Source organism: Triturus cristatus, chromosome 6 (genome assembly GCF_964204655.1).
Source record: "Triturus cristatus chromosome 6, aTriCri1.1, whole genome shotgun sequence".
Lineage (NCBI taxonomy): Eukaryota > Metazoa > Chordata > Amphibia > Caudata > Salamandridae > Triturus > Triturus cristatus.
In genome coordinates, this window is record NC_140589.1 from 863428198 (window position 1) to 863445845 (window position 17648).

A 17648-nucleotide genomic window follows, 5' to 3' on the forward strand; every position below is an offset into this window, starting at 1 on the left:
TGGAGCAGCGAGTGTCGGAGGTTGAGGAAGCCCACATGGAGACTAATGTAGCTCAAAAGCAACTAACCAAGGCTTTTACACAGCTGCAGGACAAGACGGAGTACTTGGAAGCCAGGTCCAGGAGGAGCAATATTCGCATTACTGGCCTTCCAGAGTCCACCGCCACAGGGAATATGGGGCTGTTTACGGAAAATCTCTTAGTGACTCTACTGAGCCGGAAAATGTTCTCCTCCTTGTTTGTAATGGAGCATGCCCACTGCTCTTTGGGCCTTAGGCCTCCGCCGGGTGCGCCACCACGCCCGATCATTGCTAAGCTCCTGAATTACAGGGACAGGGATGCAGCTCTTAAAAGAGCAAGGGAAATAGGGAGCTTGCAGTATGAGGGCTCTCCCATCTCGCTATTCCCAGACTTTACTGTCAAGGTTCAGGAAGCACGGAGGAAATTTGCTCCTTTGAAGCACGCATTACGAGCTCAAGACCTTCATTACACTATGCTCTATCCTGCTCGACTCAGGGTCACGATAAACGGTGTTTCAAAGATTTTCTTTCACCCTAAATCCCTACAGAAAGCACTGAAGGACAGCCGCGCAAGAATGATGCAGAGCAATAGCTGGGAGCTACAGGAGGCAACATGGATGAAAACGATTAGAGGCAGGACCTAGCAATATACTCTCATTAGGACATATCTAAGTGGGGGATGGGTGGAGGAAGAGTTCCCATGAACGTTTGAAGGCAGCAGGGGGGTGCTAACGCTCTTTGGCCTGCAGTTGGGTGTGGGCCGTCATACTGGCTCCCCCCTAGCGAGCGTGATGACAGTGCGGTCACGCAGGTTTTGTGGTGCGATCCTGGAGGTAATTTCTTATTGATTAGTACTTCTTCATGAAATGACATTGAGCACTCTCTACTGCCCTCAGAGGGTACTGTTGTTTTCTTTGAGGCATCAAACTTGATAACGAATGTTTAAAAGAGCTCCTGGGGGAGCTTATTATTGTGTGTCTCAGAAACCTGTGCACTCGATACTCAGAGACTAACATGTGATTTTTTTACAGGGGTGGAACTCTGAAATCAGGCCTTGGTATGAAGGTATGCCAAAACGCTAGAGAGGGCAAGATGCCCCATATGATTCTCGATGGCTGTAATTTTCACTCAGCTATGGCAGAGGGAGGGTTGGTGGAGAGGCAACATCTGCCCCTGTGTGTGCTCCACCTGGTGGCACTATGCCATACTTGTTGTGGTATCGAGGCGGGTGGTTACTTCGTTCATGTCAGTTGGGGATGACACAACGTGGGTGGGGAGAGAGTTCAGCTTTATTTGTTTTTTGAATCACAGGGAGTGTATTGTCCATAAATCTTGTTATAGACACGGTAGTCTGTTGTCTAGCATAGGCGTGATTGAAATAGACACGCACATCTTTGACACTCAGATACCTTTTGGATGGCCCAGGGTGAAGGTAACAAGGTGAGATAACTGACATGGAATGTTTAAGGGCTTAATATTTACCGCACGGTGCGAAATGTTATTGCATACCTCAAACGGCATGCCATAGATATTGCTCTTCTGCAGGAAACCCATCTCCCTGCACATAGTAAGATCCTCTAGCAGAGAGTGTTACAGGGACCCTTCCATGCTGCTGGCTTCTCGACACATGCTAGAGGGGTACTTACATGGGTTAACCCGAAATCAGTAATTAAATTAAACCCGGTTGTAGCAGACGCTGAGGGCGTTATACTATCTCTAGGTGCAGGGGTAAAGGTCTGTATTTGCTGGCGATTAATGTCTATGGGGCAAATTATGACAACCCGCAGTTTTATCAAATTCTACTAGCATGTCCTTGCATAGATACTGCACTATCGCTGATAGTGGGAGGTGATTTTAATTATGTCCTAGACCCAACACTGGACCGGTCGGGAGGTCCGCATCGACGCACTTCCATTGTGAAATCCATTGTGGACGCTATTGTGCGTCTGGATTTGGTAGACGTTTGGCGCACACATTCTCCAGGGTAGGGGGGTTACACTCATTACTCAGCCCCACATGAGCTGTCCACGAGAATAGACTACTGGCTACTAGCGAGGGCATTATACCCAGCGGGTAGGGAATGCACGATACACCCACATACCCTATCAGACCATGTGCCAATACTGCTAGTGCTGCTCAGCCCACAGAAGAGACCTGCCCCATTCACATGGAGGATTCCCTCTTATTCACTGCTCGATAGCACATTTTAAGGCGACATATCCCAAGCTATAGAACATTTTTTTACAAACAATGTCGGTTCAGTACTTAGGTTCTCCACAGTCTGGGAAACTTTCAAAGTTTATATTAGAGGCATTGTAATTTCTAAACACTCGGGGGTGCTGAGCGTCATTAGAGGCCGACTGGATAGTCTGCAAAAATGCCTGATTGACCTAGAATTGGGATTGCAATGCGGAGAGGCGGCTAATAGTGCAGAGCAGCTCAAAAAGACACTGGAGGAGTATCATGAAGCGGCTGATAGTGAAGTCAAACATATGGGTAAATATGCTGTGGCTAGAGTTTATGGGGAGGGGGAGCACCCGGGGACCAGGCTGGCAGCACTGCTGTGCCATAGGAAAGAGTCCTCTGCAATTACTGCAATTCGGATGGATGAGTGGGAGATGCTGATTGTTCCCGAAAGTATTGCAAACCAATTTGGCCAGTATTATTCTAAATTATATCACTCTCAAACAAATGTAGATGAAAGTAATATTCAGGACTACCTTGAGCACATAAAGGTGCCTTGGCTCACGAATGCGGTACAAAAGGGGGTGGTGATGGACGGAGCATCAGAACCAATCAAATACTCACACCCAGTCAACAGATCTGCGTTTGATCCATCACCGTTCTTTAGCCCACTCTGCCACCCCAGTTCAGACATGGCCTTATGCAAATCTGTCTGACCCCGTGCGGCACAGGGTCAAACTGATTTGCATATGGCCATGTCTGAGTGTTTGATTGGTTCTGATGCTCCGTCCATCACCACCCCCTTTTGTACTGCTTTGGCTCACGAATGAGCATCATGAATATCTGATGAGACCGCTGGAAGCCTGGGAGATTCATGAAGCCCTAATAAGTATGCACTCGGGAAGTGCCCCGAGGCAAGACGGCCTAACAGTGGCTTTTTACAAGGAGTTCAGAGATCTACTAGTTCCTCACTTGGTAACACTATTTGCAGAAATTAGCGAATCAGGAGAGATGCCCCCATCAATGAGAGAGGCTTTGATAGTCACTATTTTAAAACCTGGTAAACCTCCAGATGAGTGCTCCTCGTATGTCCATTGTCGCTATTGAAAGTAGACACCAAAATATATGCTAAGATTCTTGCCAATCATCTTGCACCGCTAGTTCCGAAGCTGGCCAGCACGGAGCAGGCAGGATTTGTCCTGGAGCGTAACTTAACGTACAATCTTCGTACTTTCTTCGGAGCAGTACAACATGTTAATCCGGAGATTAAGGCTGCTGCAGTTTTCCTAGATGCAGAAAAAGCGATAGACTCCGTAGAATGGACGAAATCTTTATTAAATTGGTGGCTGTTCTGTATACCTGTCCTTCCTCAAGAATAAGGATTGGGGATATGGTCACTGCTCCCATTAAAATATCTAGAGGTACTAGGCAAGGTTGCCCGCTATCCCCTCTACTATATGCAATAGTTGCGGTACCCCTTGCCTGCACACTCAGGGAATATCATGGACTGCAAGGAATTTGATTTCCTAATTATAATTTAATAATATCATCATACGCAGACAACACACTCCTCTATATTAGAAATCCTGAGACTAATTTGTCTCCTGTGCTCAGAGCAGTTGTCCATTTTGGGGAACTTTCTGGATTAAAAATAAATTGGAATAAATCCATATTATTCCCATTGACTAAACTCACTTCTCCCTCTGAATTGGACTTCCCACTGACATGGTCTAGTGACCCGGTACGCTATTTGGGCATACTGATTCATACAGACCCGGAGATAATTTTCAGGGAAAACTATGGTAGGGCAGTCACTAAACTTGAGGAAGATGTGGACCGCTGGGCGTGTCTTTCTATCTCTCTGCTTGGGCATATTTCGCTGATGACGGTGTTGGTTCTCCCAAGGTTCCTGTTTCTGTTTTTAAATATACCCATGGTCCTTCCATCACACTTTTTAAAATCTATTACATCAATACTGATGAAACTGGCATAGGTGGGAAAGCTGTTCATTGGAAGGTCCTTACCTTTCCCTACAATCTAGGCAAACTGGGAGCCCCGGATATGGACCCTTATTATAGAATAGCACAAAGCTTTACACGCATACCATTGGATACATCAGCAATTGGATACTCCTCATCTGCACATAGAGAGGATGGCCGTAGCCCCAACCAATCTCCCCTCCTGCTTACTCTGTGCTCCTGATCGCTGAACTGGTGTCCTGGACTCAATTAATGCCACAATGCATGCGTGGCATGACCTCATGAAGAGACGGGCGAGCACTATATTATATTTCCCAATGGACCGATGGAGTGGTGCGGTTGGCTGCCCATAAGTGGATACCGAGCAGTGTTCAAAGCATTAAAGGCTATTAATGTAATTAAAGTTGGTGACCTTTTTCTGGAGGGCAGTGTGCGTAAGTGGGCCGACATTGAGGCTGTAAGTCAGGAGGTCACACCATTAGTGCGATTTCATTTTCAAAGGATGTGCCATGCCATGTGAGAGCTTCTAGGAGATGATATGGTGGAGCCACCGGAAGTAACTTCCTTCACAGTGATGTTAAAATCGGAGTATCCTTACAGGCTGGTGTCTAACATCTAAGGAACAGTACAAAACTATTGCAAAAACATTTACACTAAGTTGCGGTTAGAGTGGCAAACTGATTTGGATTTGATTATTGATGATGACACCTGGAAAAACTGCTGTGAGGCGACGCAGCGGGTCTCCTTAAAGGACGTCATTGGCTTTTCCACTTCAAATTCTTACAAAGGGTCTATTTCACACCTGCCCATCTGTAGAGATATATGAATTGCGTGAAACAGCTGAATGTGATAGATGTAGAGTGAGTCCAGCAGATTTTTTACATGTGACTTGGTTAAGTCCAGTTGCCGCTAAATACTGGAGCCCGATATTTCAGGAATTGAGCGATATTGTAGTAACACCAATTTCCCCAGACCCTCTACTTGCCCTACTGGGCTACTCAAAAAGAATAAAGAAGGAGATCCAACTTCTGATAGAGATGGGGTTACTGATTGCAAAGCGGAGAATTGCGATGCACTGGGCACGTGGTTCGCCTCCAACTCTACTGGAGTGGTCACAAGATATGGTCTATTGCAACACACAAACGGAGTTGTATAGCGAACTACTTTCCCCCCAGAATCGCCCCCAAACTTTCTGGGTATTGTATCAAACCTATTTAGGGGGGAAGAGCCCGTAGACCCCTGAATAGATCGATGTCTCAAATTTGAGTAACATGTGTTGGGGAACACTGATGAGAAAATAAAGGGGGTAGGCGGCTCAGTGGCCTACTGAGTACTGTAAGGAATATTAATATTTCAGAAATTTAATTTCTGCGAGGCGATGCCTCTTCCTTGTCTCCTCTGTTTTAGCATGCCCGCTCCTTGCTGACCCCTGATGACAGTTGCAGCTGGGTTCTTCAGCAGACATTCCACTAGAATGGAGAATATCGACTTCTGAGTCAGGTCCTATAGCTGGATGCTATTTAAGTTAATAATTAGATACAGATCTCAATGTATGTACAACTCTTGGACATGTTTAATGTAAATTTTTACGGACGCTAAAGTGGTTATTTTATTATTATATTTTTATTCTTTATGCTCGGCTTCTATTATATATTAAGTTTTGCACTTCTTATGTTACAGCGCTGAAGAAGCATGTGATGTTTGTATAACATGTTAAAAAACGTCATTTAATACAATAAAAAAAAAAGAAGGGAGGGGGCCATGCATCCACCATTGTTGCTGAAATAAATGCCCAGTATTGGATAATGCCCCCAAATGACTCCGTTTGACCTACCTCCGCAAAACTCTCCATAAAAAGGTTCAGCTCAGCTCCTCAAAACCTCAGCTCCTTCTTGAACAGTTTGTGGGTGATCTGTCATGCAGGGACATAGAGAAAGGGGGGTCCCAAAACACATTTTGCACCATGCAAATTTCCATAGGAATTTCACGAATAGAGACAGAAAAAAAGCTGAGCAGAATGACACCAAATTTTGCAGAAAGCTATATCTTTACTCAGGAAGTGTGCTTTTTGTGAATAAGTGTAAATCTGTTCAGCCATTTTTTATATAGTGATATCTGGATGGCTGGTCCTGTGGGAGTCCCTGGATACTGAAGAGGTACCAGAAGTTAAAACAATAGAGCATTCTGATTGGCCGAGCGAGCTTTTTTTCCACATTAGTCCCCTCGCTACCATGGGTACGGTACTGGTCCTGCCATACCAATCAATCTGATTGGCTTGCCCAACATCAAGAGAAATGTTGTAACCGCCATTTTAGGATTCAAGGACTTGGTACAAGTGTCATAAGTTTTTAAAAGAGGCATAAAGAGTGGGGAAGGGGTACCCTGACCTTCTGGCACTTGTGAAGAGGTTCCTTCTAGGACTAAATAATTGTGCCTGAGTTCCTGTGGTACTTCTGCGGTACCCAGCAAGGCCCTTTTGTGTAGTCCCGCATGAGTATCACGGGGTTGTGCAAGTGTTAGAAAGTGAAGCTTGCACTTTAAACTTTTGTTTTTTTAGTATGTATATATGTTAGTATAGATTTACTATTCTTACTTCCACATCTAAGTGCTTTGAAGATATATGTATGTATGATTCAGGCACATACCTTTTTATACTTTCTTTCACACAATTGTCTAGAATAATTATTTTTACAGCATGATATTTAAAACTCTAAATTGTGGGAGAATACCTATGACAAAAACTTAAATCAATTCAACGTTTCAATGCCATTTCTAAATATGAAGAAAATACAAGGTTTCACCATTTGCTTTATAATCGTTAAACCCTTTTAGTTTACTTGACTTAGTGGAAGAAAACAGAGATCTACTTTCAACTCCTGTCAGTCCTCCAAAAAAATCCGCTTTTTTCATAGTCATTATTTCCATTTCAATTTTTTTCGCTTTCTATTAAGTTTGACTTTACCTTTATCCCTTCACTCAGAAAACTTCAGTGTACTTAAATGATCAATTTCAAAGTCCTACTACCGCGCGGCAATAGATTTAGCCCCAGCATGTTATCGATTGAGCGACTGGCATGGTAATCTTGTGGTTTTTCTATCTGAAAACCAATCATCAGATACGGTTTTTCTCTATCATTACTTCCCATCAAAGCACTTGCAGCTGCCTTTGTCCACAAAATACACTAAACTTCTCTGAGACATTGTGCCGCCAACTTCTGAGTGCTCTGAATTTGGCGAGTGTCCTGTTCAAGTAACAAAGGGAGACAGGTCTGGGTAGGTTTCCATGAGGCACTTTGCCAAATTAGCATTTTGGAAGCTGCATGGATACAGCCAAGCTAAATAAGTAGAAATGATCCAAACAGATAATTAGAAAGTGCATCGGCGCAGGTGGTGGCAGCAACAGAAAAACAAATTACTTTCTTTCCATAAATTGTGACAATATTATCAATTTCAGTTAATTCAGGTCCATTATGTACGATCTGGGTGATTTCTTGTTGGTAGAAGAGATGTTTTCAGTTTGGGCCACTTTGGTCTAGCAAAGAAGTATGAATGAAATATGGATTAGGTAAACTAAGGTGATTCAAGAAGATGAAATAGGTAACAGTAACTAACTTCAGGAGTAACAGAAGACCCTCATAATAAACAGGAGTCTGAAATCCCTGTATAAAAACCTGTCTCTAATTTTCTTGTTACAGTCTACTTATGACATCATTAGTTACCTTTAATAAGAAAGTAGCATAGTTGCTCAACTGCTAATAACTGTTACAGTTCGAGTATGATGTCACACTGCTTTCAGCCGATGCTAGTAAACAATGTGTAAGGCAGGTTACAGACCAGACTATTCATTATTCTATACTGCTTTTTGAGAAACAAACAGTCCTTAAAAGAACAGAAGCCATTTACTATGCAGTTTTATTTTTTGTGTAGCTATAGTTCACTACAGGCAAACAGTATTCGATCTCGTTATCGCACATAAGCTATAATAATTTTTAAAGGGAATTACACTGAACTGCAAATAGTTCTTTTTCAATATTTACCACTTATCTATTAGCGAGTTTAATGCCAAAATATAGATTCCACATTGATTCTACATTTTTGCAACCATGCTCTTTCATATGAATAAACAAGACACCATGGGTCTAATATAAAGATTAGTAGGCGACCCACAGTCCGTCTGGGTGGCGGTGGACATGGCATCCTCACCCCTGACAGCCCACTGCCCTCCATATTTTGAGATCACGGAGGAACTGTGGTCATGATGGTTCCTCCAAAGGCTGCACAACAAACTTTTTTAAATAAAAACTCTTTAAGGGGGAGTTTATTTCTGAAAAACAAAACAAATATGATTCCCCACCCTGGGAGTTTTTTCTCAGGATGTGGGGTTCATTTTACCATTAGAGCCAGGTTTTTACATCCGACCATCTACTCTAAATTGGTCTAATGTCCTCACTCTGACAATGCCATCTCTGTTGGGCCACTGGAGTAAGGTTTCTGAAGGGGGAAGCAGCACGGGCACTGCAGTCGGAAAGATGACGGTACACCCAACTCTAAATAGATAGTGCGTACCAAGGGTTTGAAGAACAGGGCAATTGTGATGGAGTACCCTGTCCTTCAAACTCTAAATTGAGTCCATAATGTTTAGACTCCTTGAAAATTATGAAGGAGCGCGGCCTTCTGCCTCATTCCTCTATGTTGTTACAGACCTCCTCGTTGGCTTGCAATGTACAGCAGAGTGTATTCTATGCCATATAACTCACATCTTCAGTAAATTACTGCCTACTATATTTGCTAATGTTATGCTAGAGTAGGCTGCTTTGGTCTCAAATCAGGAGGCTCCTTTAAGGAAGTAAAGGGGCGCAAGGATAATGCAACAAGATTTTTGTTACAGTGCCAAGAGACCGTTTTGGTGTACGTGCGCTTAATAAATTCTCTTAAAGATAACAACATTTAGATATCATCATATTGTAGGTGCATCCACTACAGAAGAAATTTGTATTCCAAGGGCTTTGCAGACCATGCCAACAATGCGAGTTTAAATGCGCTGGAAGACTATATGATTGCACAGATGATTTTTGTGTTTGACTTTGTTGGCACACTTACCGCACTAGCATTATTACCTACCCTCCCGCCAGACATTCTTTTATTTTCTTATATATTTTGATCAATACATTTTGTGTTTCCTATCAGTTCAAAGATATTTATTTTCTAGGTTCACCTAATGCGGATCAATATGCATGCTCATAAGGTTTTATCTGCCTTTTTTTCAAGAAAAATACAATTTCTAAACAAATGAAAAAGAGCGAAATTATCTTCTACACGATTTCAAAATGGATCAAAGTCCAAGACATTGTCATGCCCACTCACATCGCATGTACTGACTAAACTTTACTCTTACATTTGGACAGACAGCTGATGCTAATTTTACAGGAAGTACAAATGACGGTGCTAACTTGCAACAGTGCAATATCTATAACTGACGTACCAATGCTTACTTGGTGGAGCCCAAACCTGTTAGTTCTGCAAAGCCCAGTGCTGCTAAAATAAACGTCGTACTGCATTACTTAAGTAGCAGCTGTAAAAAGTTCCCAATATTTTAAACAGACACCAAAGCTCTGGAGCTGTTCTTGGTTCTTACTATTGTGCGAAGGCATTATGGATTTTCTCATTATACAGGTGTACTCTAGGTATGCAGTCACTATTAGAGGTGGCCGCAACACGTAATTCTGTGTGGCATAATGACACGGAATTACCTAACAATTGAACGAGATTATGCATAATAAAGTAGTTCTTCATTTAGCGCTATTTCGTAATGCCCCCTCGTGTCTAAAATGGGCACAAGAATGCATTTTTAACTAACAAATAGCAGTAAATGCAACAAAACACGAACAGTGACCAAGGGGAGAGGCTGTGGTCCGTCGGCTAGACTGCCGACTTTGGTGCTGGAAACCAGGGTTCGAGCCTCGGGGTCGCGTCTACATCCTGTGATTCTGGGCGAATCACTTAATCTCCCCGTGCTTGAATGTGTAATGTAAATACGGTGCTCATGTAAAGCGCTCCAATACCTTCGAGTCGAGTTCGCGCTATATAAATATGCAACAACAACAAAAAAAACAGCTGCTCAGGCTCACTAAATGTGCTCTTGTGGTAGATTTTTCCCCAAATTACCCCCGGCATTCAGCTCTATTTATTTATTGCATACCCCCAGTTGTGGGAATAATTTTTGCGCTAATAAATAGTGCTAAACGTGCTCTTGGTGTTGGATTTTTCCCCAATTTACTCCTAGCATTTGGTGTTATTTTCTAAGTGCTAAAGGCACCCTCGAATCCAGAATGAATGTGGGTATGCATTTTGTGATATGAAATACCACAATTGCAGCAAAACTCAGATAACGAGAGCGAGTGGCTGCTCAGGGTCGATAAATGTGCTGTGAGGGTAGGATTGTTTTCCCAAAATTACTCTTAAATACAAAAGCAGGAGTAACCGCATTATTAGTGTGTTATTATTAGTGGTAATTCTACATCAAAGTTTAACGCAGAAGTACCAACATTACTGCAATTACTCCAGCGTGATTAAAATTATGCCAAACCTAGGGGCATATTATCAAGCCAGGCGATAAAATTATCGCCGCTAAAACGGCGATAATGGACTTGATAATATGCTCTATGGAATTTCAATTGAAGCCCAGGTTAGATGTCCTTCACATCTAACAAGGGCTTCAATTGGAATTCCATAGAGCATTTTATTAAGCCCATTATCGACGTTTTAGCGGCAGTTTTCTGCCGCTAAAGCGGCGATAATTTTATCGCCTGGCTTGATAATATGCCCCCTAGTGACTATGCATAGAGGGAAAATACTTGCAGCTTCACTAGACTCTATACTTTTATTTCTCTGTGATTCTAAAGTGACTCCCAACTCAATCCACCATACCATCAGAAAATAAAGTTAAAACTGCAAACGCTGTAGTATTTTAGAATATCAGAGAGAAACAGCATCCCACATAGGCTAATCTATTACTGTTTGGTCCGGAACATAAAGTAAACATTTTCTGTGCACACAGATAATTTTATATCTTATTCAGGAACTATATGGGACAACCTGACCTTTAGTCACAATTTTAGAGAAAGAGTAAGAACCTGCCCCATATATTGCCTGTGGGACAGTTAGCCATGCTGCTTCTTGTCATTCTTTATTTTTAGGAAATTATTTTTAGGTTGAGCCTGGGTAGCACATGCGCTGCTCTGCGAGGCTTGCTGTATTGATTTAGGGATTCGAAGCTCCATCAACTCTCTGCCCATATTTTTCATTGGCTTGAGTTGCTGTTCTTTGTAAATGCTGGCTTCTGATTCCTTAATCGCCTTGTTAGATCCTCCTTAGTATCGCCTTGTCTTTATTCGAAACCTCCCATGAGAACTTGCCCTTTTACTTCTGTTGCTGCGCGGTATGTTTTATTTTGTCTGTAAGCACTATTTTCTTTAATGGGTTTTGCCCTTCTGCAGGCACGATGTGCTTTCCTTACATTCAGCGTGCCATGCACGCTTTCACTTTCCAAGCAGTCGGGACTATGGCGGCCGCTTCTTTGAAATGCCATAGGTCTTGCATTTCGGAGAGTTTGAGCTATTGCCATTGTAAATGGCAATATTTTAGACTCTTGCAAATGCCAGACCTATTTCATTGCAAATATCTTTTTTTGTTGGCCAAGCCCCCGTGCCGCATTTTTACGCCGCACCCCTTTCTTTAGAAGAGCCGTGTCTAAGGAAAGATGCGCGGCTGCTATTAAAGTAAAACAGCGGGATGGGGGCTTTTACAAAAAAAAGCATTTGCCGCGGTTTCACTTTAATAGCAGCCACGCACCTTTTGTTAGACACATCTTAATTAAAGAAAGGGACGCGGCCTTCATGCACATGAAAATGCCGCACGGGGGCTGTGCCAACAAAGAAAAATATTTGCAATAATATAGGTCTCGCATTTGCGAGAGTTAAGTTGTTCGCATTTACAATGCCAATAGCTCAAGTTTTCGTAAATGAAAGACCTATTGCATTGCAAATACTGGTTTAATCAATTGTCAGTTACTCGTACTTTCTTCTTACAGATTACAGTGAATAATGATTTATGGAGACTTTTTGGTGTAGTATCAAGTAATTGTGATTTTATCGTACTGCATCACGACTCAAACTAATTCTTAACTAGATGAAGTTTGGATTCTTCATTTTTATCACTGCAAATCATTTTATTAAGAGACCTCCTTCCACTATAATATTCTAATGATCGACCTCTTTCATTGGAGGCTCAAAGAGGTTCCCTCTGGTGAGGATCTTTCACAGATATTGTTCTTTTTTGTGAACTCTTTTTATTTTGCTTTATTCAGACATATATAATGCATCTGTTCTGTGTCCTGTATGCTTGTCTAGAGCTATTAAATGTGACCAGCCACAATTTGCAAATGCATACGTCAATAGATGTGAAAAGTATTTAATGCTTGAGAAGAAGGCGTATGCACCTGCCTCAGCCGACATGGGGTTCTGTAAGTGAAAGATTTCACCGTTTGATGGCCTAAATTATAAAAGAATTGTACACTGACATTAATCAAGCATAATAAATAGCACTTGGCCTTGTAGGTACCAATTCACACAGTGTTTTGCATATTTTATATTTGAAACTCGTGCAGAAGAATCTATCTGTAGATGGAAATTGACAGATCAGAATGTACATATTCGAGATCATCAAATATTTTAATTCCTAAGAACAATTTGATACACTAGCACGTTGCTGGCGGAACTAAATCTCCGACCACATACCGGAAAAGGGGTGTTTTTGGTCAGCCACAGAGCAAAAAGTTGGTCATACCCAAAAACCCAGAGGTTGAGACAGTTCACAAAAGCCTTGTAGCTCAATTTTGTTCTTGGAAAGTTACTCATACAAAGAGCTTGAGCAATTTCCTTTCAGAGTAGGAATGCATTTAGTACACCCCTGTCGCTCATAGATATGTCTGGAAATGCCTGAATAGACAAAGGGTAATGCAGATGGACTGCTTGTTTTGCAGGTAATCCACTCAAGGGTGCATAGCTGGCAATAAGTATGCTGTAAAATCTTCGATTTACTTACACTTCAATGGTAAACTTATTTGTATTCTCTGAAACCCTTCTGGGCCCTCGCACCCCATTGATTCAGCATTAGGCCACATTTTTTTAGGTTTCGCCTATGCAGCGCGGATGCGCTGTCTCTCCGAGATATCTAGTAATCTATATGCGTGGTGAAACTCCGCCTATTATTGGGTAATTTCTCGCCGCTTTCCATTAGTGAATTTTTTTTGGTAGCCGGCTTATTATTGGATCTTCAGCTGATATGTAACTTCCGTTCATTCCGGAAGCAGCACGGCCTAACTTCAGTCTCCTTACGCTTACACAGCATAATTGTTTTCTTTTTAAAAAGTGCGCATTAACATGCGTGCACACTCTTACATTATACGCACGTGCCAATATGCGCAAATGCGTTTTCCTTGCATTCCTGGAAGCTGGTGCCAACCTTTTCTTTATTTATTTACTTTTTGTTTATAATGGCGGCACTCGCGCTTAAACTATGAACATCTTAAGCTAAAGCGCGGGTGTCGCAATGGCTTTAAAAGTAAAGAAATAGAAAAAATCTTTACTTTTACAGCAATCGCGGCACCCGCGCTTTAGCTTAAGATGTTCAAAGCCTAAGCGCGGGTGCCGTCATTGTAATAGAAAAGTAGGTTACATTGCACACTGCTGTTACTGAAAGAATCAGCAGTTATTTCTAGAGAAGAGAAAGCGCCGAGAGCTTGAAGATCATGTGTGTCATGAGCAATCCATGAATATGCAGGCCGGATGTGCAAAACAGGCCTTCCCTGCTGGTATTTTCAGATTTCTGTAAGCACAATGTGTCTCGTTGTAAAGTCACGTAAAAACGCAATGCTAAGAAAATGGCGGATGCCGATGTGATGGGTGCTAATCGGAATATGTCGGACAGTCTGCTGTTCACCCGCTCATAAGGCGACTCCTCCAGTAAGTCATTCCCCTGCAGGATCTGTTACATGCTCCAGCAGATGCGCAGGCAGTTCTTCTTCTTCATGCTGCGCTGGCAGCGGCAGCTGCATAGCGCCTTCTGCTTCGGCACCTCGGTGGCATTGCAGCACTCGCCCTTGGCATCCCTTGGCAAATGCTCCGATTACCAGTTTGTCACTGCAAAAAACTTTGTGGCGCATATATCAATCTAATATTAGGCATCAATAGAGTTTTACCGGCTCCCAAAAATGTGATTGCCAATGGTATTGATTTGCTTTTTGGAAGGGCATGTTGTGGACATGCCTCTTTCTAAATACCTAATCTAAATCTTTAGTAACCTAACTTTGTAGTGCATGCCTTATACGTTTAATTGCCGGAAGGAAATTTGAGAGGCATGTAACTTAACCTCGTAGTGCATGCCTTATACATGTATTTTACTGGACGGGGAATGGGAGGCATGTGCAAGAATGGTCACATTTCATCTTGACGCACCGAGTCTGCTTCCACCAGTATGCCATACGCGGCTCGAACACACTCACGGCGCCATCTTTGAGAATAGGAGCACCTGATTTTTCTGGCTTCCCTGTGGTAACCATGTTATCCTTACTCAGTGATACCCCTTCCCATCGCCAAGGCCAACACTGGGGACGTCCTCCACTTGCTTCACTAGCACATCACTTACCACTGAGCTGCTAAACTCCTGCACATCCACCTCGCACATACGCGGCACTTTTATATATATTAGTTCCTGCGCAAGCTTTTTCTAGACATGGATGCTTTTTTATTATCATTATCCTGCTGTTCCGGGCAGGACTCGAACCTCCATTTGTATTCCTTTTTTATCCAGACACAGCCCACCTCTAGCAGATAGCCACTGCGCTGGCATCATTACACCGGCCCAGTCGTCTAACCCATGGTTAATTCATGTCATATGCGCCATTGTATTCCGCCCCAGTCGTCTAACCCATGGTTAATTCATGTCATATGCGCCATTGTATTCCGCACCTTCTTTCTGGCTGATTTTATATAATATCTTTGCGTGTCTACTAATATATCACCTGTTTCTCATCTTTCTGCTTTAGGCTCCAGGACCAGGCTCTTATCAAGGTGGCACTGGCAGAACGCTCCATGATAAACTCTATACAGTGATACTTTTTGCTCCATTGACTAACACTTTGACGCAGCACCCATTCAACAAATTCCGGGAAACGGACCGCATTAGCCTGTCAATCTCCACTACTTGGCATGTACCTGTTACTATTTACTGATCACCACCAGTCTCTGATCTGATGCACCGCGATCCGGTGGCGCTCCAAAGTATGGGCTCCCCCTCACTCATACAGTTACGCATACTGTTACTTTCCCTTCACATTTCTCTCACACTCCCTTCCATTTTTTGTTGCCACAGTATTTTATCAAACATAAAACACGGATACCATGCTCTTGGCATCATACTAATCACCTGCATTCCAATCACCAACACCTTTCCCTGCCTAAAATATTTTCCCTACATTCTCTCCCGGTTTCCCTTCTCCTTGCCCTCTCACGCAGACATGTGATGTAAAGCTACTTTATGCATGCATAATAAACATTGTGTGTGTCATTGGGGAGTCTGTGTGTGCTCTTTGGGATGTTCCGCAGCATGCATGCTGCACAAGCGCTACAGTACGGGCTGAGAATAACACCTCTCCCCCAGCTGCCGTGCAGTCATAGAAATGGATGCACAGCCTGAGGGTGATTGGCAGACATCCTTCCAGACACTTCCTGGCAGCTTCACTGTTGTTACTCATCTTAAGGTCCAATACTTTTCCTTTCTAAGTACTTTGATCCCACTCTATTCGCTTGTGTAGCCTCCTCATTATAACCCATTGCTTTCCACTACACTCTCTCTCATCTTTTCCCCTCTAGCTCTTTCTCCTCACCTACCTCTAAACACCTTCTCTCTATAACTCTACCTTGTTGTAACTCTCATTCACTCTTTCTCCCTTCACTCTACCTCTCACTTATGTATGGAAATAACTGTTTCTATATATACCATCTCTCTTTCGCTTTCTCTCACTTTCACACCCATGCACTCTCTCTCTCCCATTACAGCACCAATAGCTCTAACTCTAAAACAATGCGAGACCTATTGCATTGCAAATGTTTGTTTTTCAAGGTCCTACTGGCATAAAGCAGGAGTTCGCATCTGCCACTCTGGCCCGTAGGGACATAAAAGGTTTACTGCACAAATGAATCCTGATCCATGCAATTGTTTGTTCCACTGCCATACCAGCACTTGGTTGCAGGTGACTGTCATGGAAAGGCATGGTTTCCCAATCTATTTCCGCATGAGCAGGAGAGTGGGGAGCAAAACACAAAGGCACACTTCCCAACTTTAGGCCCCGCCCCCTCCTTGCTGGGCCTTTCAGTATAGCCTGGCGACTCCTTATGGAGTTTCGAACAGGCAGTCTTCCCCTGTAAGTGATGCTGAAAATTTCACAATAAAGTGCAGCTGCACTGCAACTCTGGTAGTCATTCATAGGATAACAGGCAAGGAACACCCTCAGGGTATATTCCAAAAAATGAAGATGGACCTATTTTATCGAGGTTCATGTAATTGTGCACCTGGTGGTGTGCCCCAGCCACCAGGAGTGTCCATGTGGAGTCTACTGACACTCACATTTTTGATGATTCCTTCTGGGTGAATCCTAATTGGAAATTAGGTTAATTGTCACAGCCCTGGGTACTGCTGCTTCCTCCAAAGAACAGCATTGGGCTGAAAAGACCTTTGAACCTGCCCACCAATCAATACTCTTGGTAGTCTTCTGACATGGGTTCATGCTGCAGAAGCATCCCACTGTCCTCAGATCACAGTCCCAGCTTGCTCTTTCCGAGCACCCAGGCATACAGCCACATGTAGGGCGCCTGTGAGTCCAGCAGATGCCTGGAGTACAAAACCTTTAGGTACCAACTGGGACCAGCATTTGAAGGAAATCCAGCAGGACCCCATTGCTTCAGGCCGAGACTGGCCCTGGCAAACTGCTTGACTGGCCACCCTGGTGGGGAAGAGGGGGTGCGGCTGAGCTGTTTGCTAGGGCCGGTTTCGGTCGATTTTTTTACTGGGGGCTGATATTGCCAGCCCCCGGTAACAAAAACGGCCCCACGGGGGCCTAAAACTGGCCCCCAACCTGGCGGTCGACCAGGGAAACGCCCGGTGCCCACTACGGCCACTGCGGCCCTGACGTTCCATGAAGGAAGGCTGTTGTATTTTACGATAAACCTGAATGAGCTGTGCTTTGGTTTCTCGTGATGGTGGGGCAAAATTCTTGCAGAATCATGAAAAACACGCTAATCCCAATACAATCAAGTAAAAAATTAACATTAGGTCTTTCGGTCCAAAACCATTTGAAATTGAAAAAGGATTCAGATTTTAATCCTGCAGGCATCTTGATTAGGGAATGCTG